Consider the following 20,578-nt stretch of genomic DNA (forward strand, 5'->3'; position numbering starts at 1 on the left):
GATGATTTGAAACAAAAAATGCCCATTAGGGGGAAAAAAAAAGCTGTATTTTAATTTTATCTAATTTACTTTCTCAGTTAATAGTCCAGTAACATTTTTCTCCCAATACGATACTCCCTTCTCTATAAGGCTGTTCCTGGGAGCCAGACAGTTTAGGTAAATAAGGGAGTTAAGCTAGAGAGTAATTGCCTACAGTTTATATAGACAACTTTTTGCTTCCCTCTTAATGTGTTAACAGTTGCATGTAGTAAAATATGCAATTCTTAGAAAGGTACCATTCATTTCTGATTTTTTTATTATCTATAAGCTTTGGAAAGTAATCACATGAAACTACAAAATTAGTAAATGTCTTGAAATCTGTATATAAAACATAAATTACCTCTAATTTCAAATTCTCATTTATTAGTGTACCACTCAATCTTTAAAAAAAAGAAAAGAAAAGAAAAAACGGTGGCTTCAAAAATAGTCTTATACCATTCTTTAAAAAAGAGGAAGCTGTTCCTTTTAACTTTACACCCACTCCACACCCCAGTTTCCAAACACATCATTTAATTGTCTTGGTCATGAACATTTCCAAGATGAAATTTTATATTTCACTTCCATAGCTTCTGGTTATCAGAAAACCCATGTTTTCCTTTATTGAAGGAATTTGGTCCTGCTGATGTTGGTGTATCCCTTCCAGTAGTCTTCATCCTCATCTTTGCTTCTGGAGGCATTTACTCTGGTTCACTATCCTCATCTTCCTTAAAAGCTGCTACTGCTGAAAGGGCTTTTGGAGCAAGAGTTGGAACGGTTTCTTTAGGCTTACTTGAGACAAGTTTGATGGATATGGCTGAGGCTTTCTTTGTTGTCTGACTACCTGTGGCAAATCCAAACTTGGAGATCTTTGGAGGCTTTGTTGGGAGGTCTGCAGCTTCTTCAGCGGATCGCTTCTCAGCGCTGCGACTGGAATTTCCCCCTCCATTACTGGAAGAAACAGTCTTAGTTTTCACGGGTTTTTCTGCTCCTTCTTCAGGTCCTCCGGCGGCTCCAGTCTGCTGCAGCTTCTCAGGCTTCTCCTCTCCAGCCTTCCCGTCCACCATTTTCCCCCTGCGGCTTCCAAATTTTTAGCGTTTTAATAGAAATTTTACGAAGCTAAATGTTTCTGTCTCTAAGATGATCTTTGATACTTCAATGAGCAAAAGCATCTTCCTCTTTCATCTTGGCCATTCTCCTTCTCCAAACGTTCCTCATGTCTTATATAGAGAATAATGCAGTGGTTATGAGACCAAGCTATCAAGCCAGACTACCTGATTTTGAATCTTACCTCCAAAACAATAACGGGTACTGACCCAAACTATTAATAATAATGATAACTAACATTTATTTAAAACTTACTGTTTTATTTAATTCTTACAACTCTATGAGATTAGTACTCTCATTACTCCCATCTATACATGGAAATGGAATTCCCATCTGCAAATGAGGCCCAAAATAGCTAAGTAGATGGCCTGAAATCACTCAACTAACAAGTAGCCAACTAAGGATTTGACTCAGATTTATTGGATTTCAAACCAATTTCCTTAGCCAGCCTTTTTGTATGAATAAAGGAGAAGTGGATCTCATAAATCTGCCTGAATGACAAGACAATGTATATGTTGTCCCAAGTGCATGCAGAGAGCAGTAGTTGTGTACAATCAAATTTGTTTTTTTGAGAAATAGAGCTTTCTACATTTCCTTTTTTAATACAAATCAACTCTGAAAGTAGGGTGTTAAATATTGAATTTAGGCCTTTGGTAACAAGGATAGAATATACCCTTGAAGAAAAACACATTTTCCTTAATTGTGACTTTCTGAAATTCTCCTGAGTATTTTATAAAACATTTAAATATCAGGACAGCTGTTAATTAATTTCCTGGAGGTAAATTATTGACTGCAAAACGTTGCTCTGTAGAACCTGGCCTATTAACGAGATTCTTACTGGAACATCCTTTCAATTGTCTTATTACTATGGCAAGGTCAGCAACTGCAGCCCCTTCTAGCTTCTGATATTTTCCCTTACTCCAAACCATGTATGTTGTTCTAGGAGAGATGTTCCTTGAGACTAGTTGATAGGTAGTGGCTGAATGTTAGAGACAGGTCCTCCCAAGGGTGTTAAGCAAGGAGCATCAGGAGATGCGGCCTTTTCCGCCCTCATCATTATTCTTCTGTGAAAATTCTTGTTTCTGGCCAGTGTTTCTTTCCTCCCTCTTCTCTCTTCCACTCTGTGGAACAGAAGAAAGTCTCATAGTTTTTCCCCAACCAAGTCATCTCTGAACTAAACACCCACAGTGTATTGTACATTTTATGTACAAAAATATAAAAATGAGGAAATAAAGCTTCTCTCTCTATGTCTTCCCACATTTATGATTGGCCTTTTATATTCTGTACATCTTGGCAATCATAAATCTGTGGGTTTCTAAAGACCCAAAGATCAGTTAGCACGTAAAAAGAAAAACAGACTTCAGATTTACTGATTTTTTTATCACAAAGATGAACCCAAGTTCTAAGTTAAAGCGGTAGAGCTGGGTCTTGCAGAAAGAAGGGGGGAAGGAAATGAAAGTCAAGCTGGGGGACCTCTGACTGAGGAGGCCAGTGCTGGGGGGTGAGTAATCTGCAGGAGTGATTGGAGAAAAGGGGAGAAATAACCTCCTTTCTTCCTCCCCACCATACTTTCAAACTACATTTCACTGAAAATTAGGAACAGATACACAGTGCTGTGTTTGTGGGCACTATTTGATCCCCTGAGTTACTACTAGCCTGATCTTTGCCCTGAAGTCTGTTCACACTTAAAGGACACACATACATAAAGAACTGTGGCATAATCTGAATTTTTTTCATTCCATGTCAAGACTAGGTTCAGGACACTACCTGGTAGATTCAACAGTAACCGCCTCAGGTGAACAAGCCTTTTTTGATTTCCTTTTACTTTTAAATGGACAGTTTTTTTTTTTAAGTTAGATTCCTAGTGTTTGACGTAGTGCCTGCTGTTTCAATCCCAAATATGAGAGAGTTGGTTGCTGGTTCAAAAGACAGAAAAGTCCAATTCTGAACTATAGAGACCACCGCATGAGAGAACACAGGTCAGCCCCATAAGACCAGCAAGGTTTTCTATATGTCATACTCCCTAAGATCTTGTCCAGGTCCAGTAATTCTGATGCAATAATATCATTGACCTGATTCATAAGGACATTTCTTTATTATTCCTTGCTCATAATAGGTTTGCCATAAAGTTTGCTATTTTGAATTGACTTTATCAAATTGCAATCATCAAGTAGATAATTGTTCCCAAGCTTAAGCAGAATGATTTGAAAATTTAATAAGAAACATAAATTTCAAAATTAGAAATGCCAATATTCATAGGACGTTTGAGTTTAAGGAGGCCAAGAGACCATTTAGTCCAATACCTACACACAAAATGAAGGTCTCAGATCTATTGAACCTCTGTCTCTTAAATCTGAATTCTCACAATTTCTTTATGTAAATAATCTAACACATTTGAAAATTGTTATTATAGCACTATTTTCATGTACTCTCAAAAATACTTCAATCTTATTTGCAATGAAGATTTGCCCTTGTGGTAGAAAATGTATTTTAATACAGTAATAAGCAGCTGGGTACCCGGTCTAGCTTATTAATAAATAAGTTATTTCAATAAATCTTTGCCCACACTGTCTGATTTATCAACTTCTTTATTTTGCTAGCAGTACAGAACAGTGAAAACAAAGAAGAGAAAAGAAGGAACACAGTAAGCTTGTCATTTAGCCCTTCTAAAATATCTTTCCCATATGATGGCATTAGAAGAACAGGTTCTACAATGTAGAAAATAATGAAGTGATATAATAAAGATTCTAAATAGTTGGAGAAATTTTGCAAATAATTTTCCCTAAATGCAAAATATGGGAAAGGTTTATTAGTAAAAAGTGGGAAAGTCAGTGGTGAAATAGAGACGATAAGTGACATGGTTTAGCAAGCTACTTCACTTCTGGAATCCTGCAGAACTCAATTAAAATGCAACTGCAGTTATAAATGACATGCCTTACTAATGTGCTTCCAATAAATAATATTTCTAATGCACCTAGTATAATCATTGAAAGAGAAACCTTAAATTAGAAGGAATTGTTTTGTGTGTCAGTGTATCATTATTACCACCTCCCTTTGCCTGGGTAGAACATATATGGTATTACTTGTTAAGTGGGGAAGTCTTTGAAAATAAACATTTATAAAGTAGTTACTAGAACAATTATAGTAAATGACTCACTAGAAACCCTTACAGTACCAGCACCGTCATTCTTGAGAAATTGCTAAGAAAATTAATTTTATGTATATGCCAAGATATAATGAAATAGTTACATTATAATACAAAATAATCCATAATAATAAAAACTTATTACAAAATATTTGCCTCATCAGCTTCTGCCTTGACATAACAAGTTGTTTCTTATAAGCATTAAAATTACAGACGTACATCAAGCAAAATTAGATTATATTGATTTTTTTAATAAATTCAGTATTGGAATCCTAATGTCTGCTCAGTTAGAAACAATTTTATATTGATAATTAACTCATTTGGAAAGGGAAACAAGGTTATAAAGGGATTGATCCAAATAGATGCTATTTTTTAAGAAAATTATCAGCTGATAATCACTGTGATGTATTGCAATTTATTATTAGAAAACTTTAATGATTGAAAACTTTTGTGTGGAAAAAATCACTTCCTACAGAATGAATCTCTCCCCCCTCCCCCGACTACCATCAAGAAAAAGTGGAAAGAGAAAATAAAAGCTGAAATTTATTGTTATACAATTTTCCTGCTAACACTTCGTAACAGTGAGAAAATTAGTTCTGTAAGAGCTTTGTTACCTGGAGTTATCCACTGGTTACACACAAAAAATTTGCTGTCGATGAATGAATGAATGGGTATTAAGCTTCTCAGGCATATGTTGCTTATTGATTGGCATTCTACACTAAAGATATTTCCTTTTCCCATATTTGTTTACTTATTATTTTATTATATTTACAATGGACTTGTGTATTCCTATTTTATTCAGTGTTGTGTATTGTGATAATGTCATTATTTGTTTTGATGCTCTAATTATACTATATTTGGCCAATGTGAACCATTTCAAGATGGCATCTTTCTGATATGTCTCCATCATATTTTTAGTATGTTCTTAGTATCTACCACAAGATATTCCAAGTTCACCTTGTACTTGTAAAGTTTGAACATTTCTCCAAGGAGACCTGATTTCATTTGGTAGAGCGTGGTATTTGGAAACTAAGATCTCGGAACTAATTATGCTTCTTACTCAACTCTAAAATGAAAACGACAACACTTACTCTACCATACCCTTTCTAACCACTACAGCAACCTCCAACTTGTTTTCCTGCTTGCTTTCTCTCTTTCACTCTATACCAATCCAGTTATTCTTATAAGCCTGAGGCAGCTTTTAAAAAAGTATATCAGATCATTTCATTCATCTTCTTACACTCTCTAAGGTCTTCATTTTGCATTTTTAATTAAAAAAGAAGAGAGGAAGAAAGCAAGTAAGCTAGCTAGCTATCCTGCAAGACCCAACTTGAGTTGTCCTGTTCCTGCCTCTTTGACTTTTATATTGTATCATCCCCCCCTCCACCCCATAACTGTATTCCAATCACAATGACCTTCCCTCTTTTCTTCAAAGACTCCAGATTCATTCCTGTCCCCACACCCTTTGCCCTTGCTGCTCCCTCTGTCTAGATTGATCTTCCTCAAATTTTCTCCAAGTCAGCCTTTTTCATTATTGGGGTCTTAGCTTCAAACTCAGTTCTTCAGAGAAGCCCTCCCCATTCCACTTATTTAACGCCGAGAAGCTAATATGAAACAAACACACACACACCACTATTTCTCATGAATATAGACACAAAATTTCTAAATAAAATATTAGCAAATTTAATCCAATAATATAGAAAAAGGAGTTATGCACCATGACCAAGTGGGATTTATTTCATGTACATGAAGCTGATTAAACCTTTCAAAACCAATCAATGTACTTCATCAAATCAACAGATTAAAAGAGAAAAACCATATCATCATATCAATTGATGCAGAAAAATAAATCTTAACAAAATTCAATACCCATTAAATAAATAAAAACTTTCACAATAAAAACTTTCAGCAAATGAGAAATAATAGAGGACTTCCTCAACTTGATAAAAAGCATCTGAAAAAAAACTACAGTTAACAAAAATAACTGTAAGAGACAATATTTTCTCTGTAAGACTGAGAATATGGCAAGGACTTCTATCACCACTCTTATTCAACATAATATTGGATGTGCTAGCCACTACAACAAGGCAAAAAAAAAAATAAAAGGCATACAGATAAGAAGGGGAAAAATAAAATTGTCTCTACTTGCAGATGAAATGAATACCTATGTAGAAAAATCCCAAGGAATCTATAAAAAAGTTCATAGAATTAATAAGTGAGTTCAGCAAATTGACAGGTACAAAATCAACACACAAAAATTAATTGCATTTCTGTATTAACAATGAACATGTGGACTGAATTACAATCACTATAATATATAATGAAGGATGTAAAGGAAGATTGAATAAATGGAAATTTTTTTTTAATGGAAATATTTTTGAATGTAAAGACAGTATTAGAAACATGGCAGTTCTTCCCAAATTTATCTGAAAATTCAATTCCAATCAAATTCTCAACACTTCTCATAGAAGTGTACATGTACAAAAATAGCCAAGATAACTTTCAAATTATGATATGATAAATTATAATAATGCAAATAAAATATTTGAATAAAGTTAAATAGAGCTATTGAACAGGCTAGACAGTTTAGATGAATGTGGAAATGTACAGCTACTTTTATTATTTTAGTATACAATTGAACTTCAATTCAGTGGAGAAAAGATGAACAGCTCAGGAAGTGTTGAAAGTTTTGATTATCCATTCATAAACAAAAATTTGAAATTGATTAAGGACTCTACGTGTGTGTGTGTGCATGTGTGTTTTACACACATTTACCCCTAGAGGTATTTATGCATGTGCACAAGGAGGTGCATAGATGAAAAATCATCTCATGATTATTTATAATAATAAAAACTCTGAAACAAATTGTCCATCAAAACTAGAATCATGAAACAAATTATGGCATTTCCAAATATGAAATGCTATTTAATATATTAAAAAATAAGGTACTGACATGAAAAAAAATCTCAGAGGCTTATTGTTGGGAGTACAAAGCAAGTTATAGAAGATAATCAATAAAGTGATTATTTTTTTATTTCTTTAAAAGAGCCAAACACCACACCTTGCTATAAAAAACAGGATAAATTTTATGAAGATTACAGAGCCTCTGTCTCCTGATCCCTGAGTTCAACTGTGACCTTTCAGAGGCCCTCCATTCAGGATTCTCTTCCTTAAAAAAACATCTCAGAGCAACCTAGAAAATGTCAGTTCTTCCACATTTGAATCACTCCTTCTGAGGGAGCTCCTTTGAAAGATATCAGGGTAGACATTCAATCCTCACGGTCCTCTTCAATGATAGAAAAGAGGCTTAGGAACATAGTTTCTACAATGTTAGCAACTCTTTTGAAATACTGTATAGGTATTTCCTCCCTTGTAAGATGACAATTAAATAATAAATGTCCTCTAACATATTTAAGAGAAAAAAAAAATAGAGAGAGAGAGAGAAAGAGATGATAGCCACAGCCTCAGGTCAGGATGAGTAGCAAGTCATTCTGAGCAATGAATTAAGATTCTGACTGAATTTATCATATCTGTTTACCTGCTAGGCAGGTAAAGCTAGTAAAATATAAATACTGGATCATTAGAGATTGTTCTCTTATTTACCAGATTGGATAGATAAATGTTCACCTTATTTCAGATCCTAAACTCTGGAGATTATTCTTATTTTATCGTATTTGTTTTGCAGGCTGTAATCTCTGCTTTATAGCTTACTAAATGACATTTTATTGCTTACTAAATAACACCTCACTGCAAAACTCATTATCTTTCTTGACCTCAAACCAAACCAGGAGTTACAGAGGGACATGTATTGCTATGCCCATTTTCAAAAGAGAAAACGTGTAAGCTATTACAAGGCACGTGGCTGAGGAGAAAAAAATGGTGTCATCATTACTGGTTGTTTTGCCACAGAATAACTACTTTCCTTTCAGTAAAAAAACTCAAATTTTGCTAGCGTAAGGGGTATACCCTTCTCCCTTGCATACTGTCTGGAGAAGCACTAACCAAGCTCTCTGTCTTCCCCCTGCAGTGGATGGGCATAGGATCTAAACTAGGCCAAAGTCACACTCTTGCTGGACTTTGAATCTTGAATAGATACACCAAGATGGCAAAACAAAATGATCAAATTCATCCCAGAGGCATGTCTCTGTTGAGATTATCAACTAGTTTTCACCATCTTGGGGATCATACTGGCCCCTGACCTCTCTGATGCTGAACCCTCTTCTTCAGTTTTTCCTTCGCTTCTATGAGTCTCTTTCATTCCCAGCAAGTCTCCCTTTATTCCCTTTAATTAACAGAATCAAATCTATTGCTTGCCACCAATAAACAACCACAATAAACAGTTGGCCACGTGCAGAGTTAGACAGGGCTTGTTTGAGTTTTGAGGTAGCTTGATGTCCACCCCACACCTCCTCCCCACTCCCCGCACAGCCTATTCCATCCTCAGTCACATGTCTTTCCTTTGCAGTTTCTTCCCATTCTCACCTTCCGTAATGGGCACATATACTCAAAGTAGACTTCAATTTCCTTCCAACCCTCCTCCATCAAAATCTGCTTTCTGGAAGAAACTTGATGAACTCATTTGCACAAATATATAGAAGAGTAGTTTGTTTTTTCTTTTATCCAAAAATTTTATTCAAATCCTCCTACATACATGTTACTGTGCTAAGAAAGATAATAGTGAAAATAAGAAAGATTTTTCCCCTGTCTTGTAGGCTGATAAATCTATCAAACCCTGCAAACTGCAGAGGATCTCGAATTATAGGATTCAGAGATCTGGAGGGAGAGAAGCTCTGGGGAGATGAAAGGGCTTCATTCCAACTCTGAAGTCAGATCAGATCTGAAGTTAGTAGCTGCTTACTAGTGTTTCCTGTTTAGGAATAAAGCCACATCTCTTCAACAGTGAATAGAATATCATCAATAGTATACAATGGGTTCACTGTCTTTTCCCTCCCTCTGTATTTTTATTACCTGTTGACATAGTTAGTGTCTCATCGTGGAATCCTCTTCAGTGCTCAAGGTAACAGAAAACACTGACCAGATTTAGAACCCTTGATTGGGGAAATTGCTCTCTGAAACTCTCTACCTACAAAATTAAATAATTAAAAATAAAGAAAAATATCATTTACCTTATTACTGAAATTATTTTAATAGCTACCTTTAGAAAAATTAGAAAATTTAAATCAGCCAAGATGAGGTAAATAAGAACACCTGTAGCTCTACAACAGAGAGATTGCCACTATTGACAGGTTGGCTTCTATATTTTCATTCTTTACACTCATACATACATGAATGATGCACCTTATTCATATGTATTTGCTTTTGAAAAACAGGGATTGTGTTTTAAGTAGTACTTAAATTACGAGTGGATATCTTTGAAACAGAACAGAGTTAAACTTAATCACAGTCATAATCATAATCTTTATAATTTACCATTCCAGGCACTGGTTTAGTATATTGAGTATTTGATCTCATTTAATCCTTGCAACAACCTTATGATATTGGTATATTGTTATCATAAATTTTACAGATTAAGAAACTGAGGCTATAACCAGGCAACAGTTCAAGATCCTGCCACTGGTTACTGGTGGATCTAGAAGTCAATCTCACATGAAATATGGATAAAGGGAGAGACCCAGAGGAAACTTTTTGAGCGATGCTGGCCCCCACAAGAGAAAGTAATGAAGACCAAAGAGGTATGTCTGGAAGACTTGGGTTTCCTTGGTGAGGATACAACCAAAGCATTGTGACTTCCATCCAAGTTGTGTGCTGTGTTGCTGTGGTAAGTGACTATTACTCAACCTACCAAATTTAAAAGCTCCTTAAAAGGTGCCACAACCAGACACTTAGAGGAAATGGTTTTCACTTGTAACTGAATTATTCTAGCATGAATTATAGATTGTCACTGCCTCACTAACCCAGAGAGGGGACGATGAAAGCAGGGTTGCACTGAAAGACTGGAGGTCAGCATCTGTGACAGGCATCTTTTCTATACAGTGCAGCAAGTAGGCTTCCCACCTAGTCCTGCCTCTTCCGTGGAGAAGGAATCAGCATACAAAACTCCCACATTCCCTTGGCAAAAAGTCCCCACAAGGCAGATGTATGAACAAAACACCACTGGGCTCAAAGACAAAAGCTCTGGGGCAGGAGAGCCAGGTTCCTAATGTCTCTGTGAAGTGGATTCAAGGCCCAGGAAAGGCCTGACAGGTGCTTGAGGTCCTCAGGGCGGTTCTGACCTTAGAACATGACAGAGCAGCTTCTCCCATTTGACTATGTGTTTTATAGTTCTTCCTGAGGAAGGGGTGCTGCAAAGGTAAAAAGGCCTCCACTGGGCCTACTGGCTTCTCAGAGATAACTCCACAGAGGCTTCAGCTCTTTCCAGCTGGACCTGAACTCCATCTGCCTCTATCAGTTCCTGCCACTCCAAAGGCTGTGAGGGAAACCACTACACATAATAATAAAAAAGTATAATAAAAACAATAATAAAACACGTAGCTCCACAAAACAGTCTCAAGATGGCAAACTGATTGCTTACCCTCAATAACCACTATCCAGTATCAAAATTAGTAGAGAATAAAAACTTTTCTTAGCCTCAAAATATAAGATACCTTATAAATGCACAGGATTGGGATTAATTTTTGAGACCTTAGCATCTTTTCCCAAATGTCAAAACCTTTACTGAGACACCCTTCAGCTGCACACACAGGCCTCCAAAGAGACTCCTGGCCCACACAGCTCCAGGTCTTCTCAAACCCCCACTTTGACCCCCTACAGCAGGCCTGAGAAGAAGGCTCCATATTGAAAGAAAAAAAAAGGTTCAAAGTATGACTGTAATGCAAGCATGAACATTTTGTTTACTGACTGAAGAATCTCCTCTTCTTTTCAAGTAACTATAACTTAATGAACCAGAGGAAGATACAGTTCAACAGAGAGAATTTTTTAAAAGTCTCCAGGAGATAAGAGAAATGGAAATAAAAACAAAAATAAACAAATGGGACCTAATGAAACTTAAAAGCCTTTGCACGGTAAAGAAAGCCATAACCAAGATGAAAAGAAAACCCTCAGAGTGGGACAAAATATATGCAAATGAAGCAACTGACAAAGGATTAATCTCCAAAATTTACAAGCAGCTCATGAAGCTCAATATTAAAAAAACAAACAACCCAATCCAAAAATGGGCAGAAGATCTAAATAGACATTTCTCCAAAGAAGATATACAGATTGCCAACAAACACAAGAAAGAATGCTCAACATCACTAATCATTAGAGAAATGAAAATCAAAACTGTAATGAGGTATCACCTCACACCAGTCAGGATAGCCATCATCAAAAAATCTACAAACAATAAATGCTGGAGAGGGTGTGGAGAAAAGGGAAGCCTCATGCACTGTTGGTGGGAATGTAAATTGATAGAGCCACTATGGAGAACAGTATGGAGGGTCCTTAAAAAACTACAAATAGAACTACCATATGACCCAGCAATCCCACTACTGGGCATATACCCTGACAAAACCATAATTCAAAAAGAGTCATGTACCACAATGTTCATTGCAGCTCTATTTACAATAGCCAGGACATGTAAGCAACCTAAGTGTCCATCAACTGATGAATGGATAAAGAAGATGTGGCACATATGTACAATGGAATATTACTCAGGCATAAAAAGAAATGGAACTGAGTTATTTGTAATTAGGTGGATGGACCTAGAGTCTGTCATACAGAGTGAAGTAAGTCAGCAAGAGAAAAACAAATACCGTATGCTAACACATATATATGGAATCTAAAAAAGAAAAAAAAATGCTTATGAAGAACCTAGGGGCAGGATAGGAATAAAGATGCACACGTAGAGAATGGACTCGAGGACATGGGGAGGGGGTAGGGTAAGCTGGGATGAAGTGAGAGAGTGTCATGCACTTATATATACTACCAAATGTAAAACAGATAGCTAGTGGGAAGCAGCTGCATAGCACAGGGAGATCAGCTCGGTGCTTTGTGACCACCTAGAGCGGTGGGATACGGAGGGTGGGAGGGAGATGCAAGAGGGAGGAGATATGGGGATATATGTATATGTATAGCTGATTCACTTTGTTATAAAGCAGAAACTAACACACTATTGTAAAGCAATTACACCCCAATAAAGATGTTAAAATTAATTAATTAATTATTTAAAAAAAAAGTCTCCAGGAGATAAAAATAAATTGCTGTGTTAAGTATATCCCTTGATGTGTCATGCTTGTCCAAAGATGCAGTTATATATGCACTAAAGAAGTACTGGCTATTTTTACAACCTTTTCCCCCATGTTAGTACCTTGTACGTGAGAGGAGATCATTCATTCACTTGTTCAAACATTTCTTGAGCAACTCCTTTGTGCTAGTTTGTACCATCCCTGGGGATACAGAGATGACGATAATATCACTCCTGTCCAAAAAAGACACAAAAGTTTAATAGATTAGGTGACAAAAAAAATGAGAATAAAAAAAAAAGAATTAAAAAAAAATGAGAATAATTTAAGCATGAAGTGATTCACAGAGTGTGATGTCTACAAAGTACCACGGGACCTACAGTAAGCGTGGGGGAACTTCAGAGTGAAGAGTCAATAGAATTGGTCAAGAAATAATTTTTTCAGGAGACTGGTTCAAGATGGCGGAGTAGAAGGACGTGCTCTCACTCCCTCTTGCGAGAACACCAGAATCACAACTAACTGCGGAACAGTCACTGACAGGAAGACACTGGAACTCACCAAAGAAGATAGCCCACATCCAAAGACAAAGGAGAAGCCACAGTGAGACGGTAGGAGAGGCACAATCACAATAAAATCAAATCCCATAACTGCTGGGTGGGTGACTCACAAACAGGAGAACACTTATACCACAGAAGTCCACCCACTGGAATGAAGGTTCTGAGCCCCACGTCAAGCTTCTGAACCTGGGGGTCTGGCAATGGGAGGAGGAATTCCTAGAGAATCAGACTTTGAAGCCTAGTGGGATTTGATTGCAGGACTTCGACAGGACTGCCGGAAACAGAGACTCAACTCTTGGAGGGCACACACAAAGTAGTGTGCACATCGGGACCCAGGAGAAGGAGCAGTGACTCCATAGGAGACTGAACCAGACCTACCTGCTAGTGTTGGAGGGTCTTCTGCAGAGGCAGGGGGTGGCTCTCTCTCACCGTGAGGATGAGGACACTGGCAGCAGAAGTTCTGGGAAGTACTCCTTGGCATGAGCCCTCCTAGAGTCTGCCATTAGCCCCACCAAAGAGCCAGGGTAGGCTCCAGTGTTCGGTCACCTCTGGCCAAACAACCAACAGGAGGCAACCCAGGCCACCCATCACCAGTCAAGCAGATTAAAGTTTTACTGAGCTCTGCCCGCCAGAGCAACAGCAAGATCTACCTACCACCAGTCCCTCCCATCAGGAAACTTTCACAAGCCTCTTAGATAGCCTCATCCACGAGAGGGCAGGCAGCAGAAGCAAGAAGAAGTACAATCCTGCAATCTGTAGAACAAAAACCACATTCACAGGAAAACAAGAAGTAAAGTCAGAGGGCTATGTACCAGATGAAGGAACAAGATTAAACCTCAGATAAAAAACTAAATGAAGTGGAGATAGGCAATCTGCCAGAAAAACAATTCAAAATAATGATAGTGAAGATGATCCAGGACCTCGGAAAAAGAATGGAGGCAAAGATCGAGAAGACGCAAGAAATGTTTAACAAAGACCTACAAGAATTAAAGAACAAACAAACAGAGATGAACAACACAATAACTGAAATGAAAACTACACTAGAAGGAATCAATAGCAGAATAACTGAGGCAGAAGAACGGATAAGTGACCTGGAAGAGAGAATGGTGGAATTCATTGCTGCAGAACAGAATAAAGAAAAAAGAATGAAAAGAAATGAAGACAGCCTAAGAGACCTCTAGGACAACATTAAATGCAGCAACATTTGTATTATATGGGTCCCAGAAGGAGAAGAGAGAGAGAAAGGACCTGAGAAAATATTTGAAGAGATTATAGTGAAGAACTTCCCTAACATGGGAAAGGAAATAGCCACCAAAGTCCAGGAAGCACAGAGAGTGCCATACAGGATAAACCCAAGGAGAAACACGCTGAGACACATAGTAATCAAATTGGCAAAAATTAAAGAAAAATTATTGAAAGCAGCAAGGGAAAAATGACAAATAACATACAAGGGAACTCCCGTAAGGTTAAAGCTGATTTCTGAGCAGAAACTCTACAAGCCAGAAGGGAGTGGCATGGTATACTTAAAGTGATGAAAGGGAAGAACTTACAAACAAGATTACTCTACCTGGCAAGGAACTCATTCAGATTCAATGGAGAAATAAAAAGCTTTACAGACAAGGAAAAGCTAAGAAAATTCAGCACAACCAAACCCCTCTACAGCAAATGCTAAAGGAACTTCTCTATGTGGGAAACACAAGAGAAGAACAGGACCTACAAAAACAAACCCAAAACAATTAAGAAAATGGTAATAGGAACATACATATCGATAATTACCTTAAATGTGAATGGATTAAATGCTCCAACCAAAAGACACAGGCTTGCTGAATGGATACAAAAAATAAGACCCATATATATGCTGTCTACAAGAGACCCACTTCAGACCGAGGGACATATGCAGACTGAAAGTGAGGGGATGGAAAAAGGTATTCCATGCAAATGGAAATCAAAAGAAAGCTGAAGTAGAAATACTCATATCAGTTAAAGTAGACCTTAAAATAAAGAATGTTACAAGAGACAAGGAAGGACACTACATAATGATCAAGGGATCAATCCAAGAAGAAGATATAACAATTATAAATATATATGCACCCAACATAGGAGCCCGTCAATACATAGGGCAACTGCCAACAGCTATAAAAGAGGAAATCGACAGTAACACAATAATAGTGGGGAACTTTAACACCTAACTTACACCAATAGACAGATCATCCAAGCAGAAAATTAATAAGGACACACAAGTTTTAAATCACACAATAGACCAGATAGATTTAATTGATGTTTATAGGACATTCCATCCAGAAACAGCAGATTACACTTTCTTCTCAAGTGGGCATGGAACATTCTCCCGGGTAGATCACATCTTGGGTCACAAATCAAGCCTCAGTAAATTTAAGAAAATTGAAATCATATCAAGCATCTTTTCTGACCACAATGCTATGAGATTAGAAATGAATTACAGGGAAAAAAACCATAAAAAACACAAACACATGGAGGCTATACAATACGTTACTAAATATCCAAGAGATCACTGAAGAAATCAAAAAGGAAATCAAAAAATACCTAGAGACAAATGACAATGAAAACACGATAATCCAAAACCTCTGGGATGCAGCAAAAGCAGTTCTAAGAGGGAATTTTATAGCTATAAAAGCCTACCTCAAGAAGCAAGAAAAATCTCAAATAAACAATCTGACTTTACACCTAGAGGAACTAGAGAAAGAACAAACAGAAGCCAAAGTTAGCAGAAGGAAAGGTATCATAAAGATCAGAGCAGAAATAAATGAAAAATAAATGAAAGAAACAATAGCAAAGATCAATAAAACTAAAAGCTGGTTCTTTGAGAAGGTAAACAAAACTGATAAACCATTAGCCAGACTCATCAAGAAAAAGAGGGAGATGACTCAAATCACTAAAATTAGAAATGAAAAAGGAGAAGGTACAACAGACACCACAGAAATACAAAGCATCCTAAGACTTCTACTACAAGCAACTCTATGCCAATAAAATGGACAACCTGGAAGAAATGGACAAATTCTTAGAAAGGTATAACCTTCTAAGACTGAACCAGGAAGAAATAGAAAATATGAACAGACCAATCACAAGTAATGAAATTGACACTGTGATTAAAAATTTTCCAACAAACAAAAGTCCAGGACCAGATGGCTTCACAGGTGAATTCTATCAAACATTTAGAGAAGAGCTAACACCCATCCTTCTCAAGGTCTTCCAAAAATTTGCAGAGGAAGGAACACTCCCAACCCATTCTATGAGACCACCATCACCCTGGTGCCAAAACCAGACAAATATACTACAAAAAAAGAAAATTACAGATCAATATCACTGATGAATATAGATGCAAAACTCCTCAACAAAATACTAGCAAACAGAATCCAACAACATATTAAAAAGATCATGCACCATGATAAAGTGGGATTTATCCCAGGGATGCAAGGATTCTTCAGTATATGCAAATCAATCAATGTGATACACCATATCAACAAATTGAAGAATAAAAACCATATGATCATCTCAGTAGATGCATAAAAAGCTTTTGACAAAATTCAACACCCATTTATGATAAAAACTCTCCAGAAAGTGGGCATAGAGGGAACCTACCTCAACATATATAAAGGCCATATACGACAAACCCACAGCAAACTCATTCTCAATGGTGAAAAACTGAAAGCATTTCCTCTAAGATCAGGAACAAGACAAGGATGTCCACTCTCACCACTGTTATTCAACATAGTTTTGGAAGTCCTAGCCATGGCAATCAGAGAAGAAAAAGAAATAAAAGGAATACAAATTGGAAAAGAAGAAGTAAAGCTGTCACTGTTTGCAGATGACATGATACTATACATAGAGACTCCTAAAGATGCCACCAGAAATCTACTAGAGCTAATCAATGAATTTGGTAAAGTTGCAGGATACAAAATCAGTGCACAGAAATCTCTTGCATTCCTACATACTAATGATGAAAAATCTGAAAGAGAAATTAAGGAAACACTCCCATTTACCACTGCAACAAAAAGAAAAACATACCTAGGAATAAACCTACCTAGGGAGACCAAAAACCTGTATGCAGAAAACTATAAGACACTGATGAAAGAAATTAAAGATGATACCAACAGATAGAGAGATATACCATGTTCTTGATTTGGATGAATCAATATTGTGAAAATGACTATACTAACCAAAGCAATCTAGAGATTCAATGCAATCCCTATCAAACTACCAATGGCATTTTTTTACAGAACTAGAACAAAAAATCTTAAAATTTGTATGGAGACACAAAAGATGCTGAATAGCCACAGCAGTCTTGCGGACAAAAAGCAGAGCTGGAGGAGTCAGACTCCTGGACTTCAGACTATACTACAAAGCTACAGTAATCAAGACAATATGGTACTGGCAAAAAAAAAAAAAACAAAACAGAAATATAGATCAATGGAGCAGGGTAGGAAGCCCAGAGATAAACCCACATACCTATGGTCAACTAATCTACAACAAGGGAGGCAAGGATATACAATGGAGAAAAGACAATCTCTTCAATAAGTGGTGCTGGGAAAACTGGACAGCTACATGTAAAATAATGAAATTAGAACACTCCCTAACACCATACATAAGAATAAACTCAAAATGGATTAGAGACCTAAATGTAAGACCAGACACTATGAAACTCTTAGAGGAAAACATAGGAAGAACACTCTTTGACAGAAATCACAACAAGATCTTTTTTGATCCACCTCCTAGAGTAATAGAAATAAAAACAAAAGTAAACAAATGGGACCTACTGAAACTTAAAAGCTTTTTCACAGCAAAGGAAACCATAAACAAGACAAAAAGACAACCCTTAGAATGGGAGAAAATATTTGCAAACGAATCAACGGGCAAAGGATTAATCTCCAAAATATATAAACAGCTCATGCAGCTCAGTATTAAAAAAACAAACAACCCAATCCAAAAATGGGCAGAAGACATAAATAGACATTTCTCCAAAGAAGACATACAGATGGCCAAGAAGCACACGGAAAGCTGCTCAACTTCACTAATTATTAGAGAAATGCAAATCAAAACTACAGTGAGGTATCACCTCACACCAGTTACAATGGGCATCATCAGAAAATCTACAAACAACAAATGCTGGAGAGGGTGTGGAGAAAAGGGAACCCTCTTGCACTGTTGGTGGGAATGTAAATTGATGCAGCCACTATGGAGAACAGTATGGAGGTTCCTTAAAAAACTAAAAATAGAATTACCATATGACCCAGCAATCCCACTACTGGGCATATTCCCAGAGAAAACCATAATTCAAAAAGACACATGCACCCCAATGTTCATTGCAGCACAATGTTCATGGAAGCAACCTAAATGCCCATATACAGATGAATGGATATAGAAGATGTGGTACATATATACAATGGAATATTACTCAGCCATAAAAAGGAACTAAATTGGGTCATTTGTAGAGACGTGCATGGATTTAGAGCGTGTCATACAGAGTGAAGTAAGTCAGAAAGAGAAAAACAAATATCGTATATTAACATGTATATGTGTAACCCAGAAAAATGGTACATATGAACCGGTTTGCAGGGCAGAAATTGAGACAGAGATGTAGAGAACAAACATATGGACACCAAGGGGGGAAAGCGACAGGGGGTGTGGGTGGCAGTGTGATGAATTGGGAGATTGGGATTGACATGTATACACTGATGTGTATAAAAGGGATGACTAATAAGAACCTGCTGTATAAAAATATAAATAAAATAAAATTCAAAAGAAAAGGAAATAATTTTTTCAAGTTTATACTGTAAAAATTATTAAACTTTTGCTACGTTATGGAAGTATCTGAATTCAGAGAAAGCAACTATTTTGGACAGTCTTCACAGTGCAGATTAGGGAAAATCCCATGAACAAATTTGAATTGCTTCCAACTCTTAGGAGTCAAGGGCAATTCTGGAAGGCAGCTGTTGGTTTCTAAGGGGGGAGCAACATTACTGCTAGAGTTGTCTATGGTACATCATTTCAGGAGGGCCTGGGTAAGTCTCTTTTCATGTACCTTAAAATATCTCCTCCACCTACTTCACTGTTGTCTAAAACCATATGGAGCAATTTATTCCTTGTTTAATCCAAAGTTTCTCTCCCATTAACATGAAAGTATTTTTGGAGAGGAAGTAGATTATCATTACTCTAACATAGAGCTATTTTGCTGTTTCCCAAGAGCAAGATTTAATAGAAAAATAGAGGGAAAATTAGTTCCCTGGATACCAAGGGAACTAAAAGGGCACCATTGCGTCTGATAGGAAACAAAAAGAGAAGCTCTGGAACATGGGCCGAACGCAATTTCTCTTGTTTCATTATTTTGCCCTGTTCTACTAATTTCTTCCTTAAACTCCTTTGAACTTTCAACACTAACCATCTGCCCTTGTTTCCTCCACATTTCTGAATTCCCAAGCCTACCCTCAAGAAAAACAAATAAAAAATTCTATTTAAGGTCTATGACGTTCCTTTAAAGATCTGTTTCTCTGCTGAGATCAATCACTGAGAGGTCAAAACAAAATGATTCACTGACACCACAGATCAAAGTAAACACAGTGTACATTGTCTGCCTCTGCTCAGAAGTACACTTCCGGGCACTGTTCCATGATATAGTAGTGAGCATTTGGGTCTCAAATAAGATACTTTATGTGCAACACATGTACATCACCAGCATGCCTTGGAAGCAATTTTATCTAGTCCTATAAATACCTGGGCTTTGTTAAGGAGCCAGAAATTCTTTTTACATCATAGAATTCTCTAGTGCCAGGGAATTTGCAGCAATCCTCGTAGACTCATCTCCAAGAGATTGATATCCAAAGCCCCCTTTACAGACAGACAATGCATGAACACATTCATTTACTCAAAATACATTTCCTTGGTGCCAGGAAAGGCACTTAGCAAGCGGAATAAAGTGATGACTGAAACATAATTCCAGCCTTTGGGGATCTCAAAACATTCTTATTTAAAAGGGATGGATGAGACTTCTATGTTTTCATACAAGGCACTATTGATTTACTGGAGAGGAAATTATTCACCTGACCAGATGATCTGTGCTTCCAAAAAATGTGAAATATTCCTTGCCAAAAATCACAACAGAAAAAAATTATCAGCAATGTGTTTTCCCTTAAGTAGGCCTCTATGTAAAATTCCTCTGGTAGCAGGTGTGTCTCTGAATTCTAAAATGGGCTCTTCAGTGATGGTTTCCATTCTCCACACTACAGAGTAAACTGTATCTTCAAATCAGACCCTGGCACCCAAGGCCACACCAGACTATTACACATTTTAAACTTGAACACCAAGAGTTGATCAGCCTGATGAGGAAAACAGTCATGGTACAGCTCTGGCTCCCAGGAAAAGTCTAATCAGAATGTGTGCTTGCTTATATTCCCAATCCTCAAGCAATAATTCATCAATATCTCCTAATTAAAAAATGAATGTAGATGCGAGAAAACTTTGTTTTACACTATCCAAATTATCCAAACCGAAAGATTGAATTTCATCATTCCACATCCTAAAGAGAATTGTTTTAGTATTTT

At 36.9% G+C, this 20,578-nt stretch overlaps 1 long non-coding RNA gene and 1 pseudogene across 1 annotated transcript in view; one reads left to right on the forward strand and one right to left on the reverse strand.

The window, feature by feature from the left end:
- The window catches only part of LOC137208450 (uncharacterized), a 385,078-nt gene extending 373,926 nt beyond the window's left edge, over positions 1 to 11,152 (forward strand). Inside the window, exon 6 of the long non-coding RNA XR_010935640.1 lies at positions 9,795 to 11,152. This is a non-coding gene — a long non-coding RNA (uncharacterized lncRNA). The remainder of the gene's footprint in view (positions 1 to 9,794) is intronic.
- LOC137208449 (PEST proteolytic signal-containing nuclear protein pseudogene) lies at positions 549 to 1,083 on the reverse strand (annotated as a pseudogene).
- Positions 11,153 to 20,578: the final 9,426 nt, after the last annotated feature.

This window comes from Pseudorca crassidens, chromosome 16 (genome assembly GCF_039906515.1).
Source record: "Pseudorca crassidens isolate mPseCra1 chromosome 16, mPseCra1.hap1, whole genome shotgun sequence".
Classification (NCBI taxonomy): domain Eukaryota; kingdom Metazoa; phylum Chordata; class Mammalia; order Artiodactyla; family Delphinidae; genus Pseudorca; species Pseudorca crassidens.